We start from the raw sequence: 1000 nt of genomic DNA, 5'->3' as shown, positions 1-1000 counted from the left end.
TGCATTCCCTCTATCTCGGCCTATCATTTAAGAATACATATAGATTATGGATAAAACAAATAATATAATTTAGTCATGCGGCAACGAGAGTTGAGAGACACAAATGACATCAGTTTTTACGTATCCTTCCCTAGTTTTTTAATAACAATCTCTAAAATCTTCTTTAGCACCTAAAAACAAACACCATACTTTTTTGTCATCATGTATTTTGCTACTTTATCAAACAAATATCTCATTTACCCACGTATAGATCATCGTATAAGAATACATATAGATTATGTATAAAACGAATAATATAATTTAGTCACTGATAATAAATGATAACTAAATAATTTAAGAAAGCAAAAGATGAACTTACACGTCCAATGACCAATGAGACTGAACAAGATAGTACTATATAACCTACAATTGTATTAAAGTAAGATAGAAAATTGCCATAGAAAAAGAACTTAAGAAAAATATAGGAGAACAATTACTTAAGATTGTAGTGGTGTGCACCTGTTATTTTCTGTTCTACTCTCATTTGACGTTATATAAAGATGATGTTTAAACAAGTTACCTAATTTAGTGGCACTAAAAAGTGAAGAGAGTTGAGCAAGTGGAATGAAGTTTGCTATATTAGTGGCACCAAGTTTTCAAAGACTTGAATGAGGGAGAGTGGTCAATCACGTGTAATCAAAACAGAAAATCTAAAATAATATAAATACATATATAATATTTTTCAACTATCTGTTACAAAATTAAAGATTTTAGTTAAGTTTAAGATATTTTAAGATTTGATTTGATCAATTAAAAAATATTTTAAAAGTTTACGAGCTACCCTCAGAAAAAACACGACGTAAGCTACTCTTTCTCCTCTGCTCTCGTCCATTTCACTTTTTCTTCAGAGGCTCTTTAACCAACATGCATGGTTCAGCCTTCTTCTCATCTTGGGACTTTGAAAAATTCACCAAAAAAAAAGTGAAATAATAACCCAGTTGGGTTTGTGGTGGCAACGACA

The sequence above is a fragment of the Capsella rubella genome, unplaced genomic scaffold (genome assembly GCF_000375325.1).
Source record: "Capsella rubella cultivar Monte Gargano unplaced genomic scaffold, Caprub1_0 scaffold_8, whole genome shotgun sequence".
NCBI classification, from domain to species: Eukaryota; Viridiplantae; Streptophyta; class Magnoliopsida; order Brassicales; family Brassicaceae; genus Capsella; species Capsella rubella.
The sequence above is the reverse complement of the archived record's forward strand: the minus strand, read 5'-3'. Positions refer to the sequence as shown.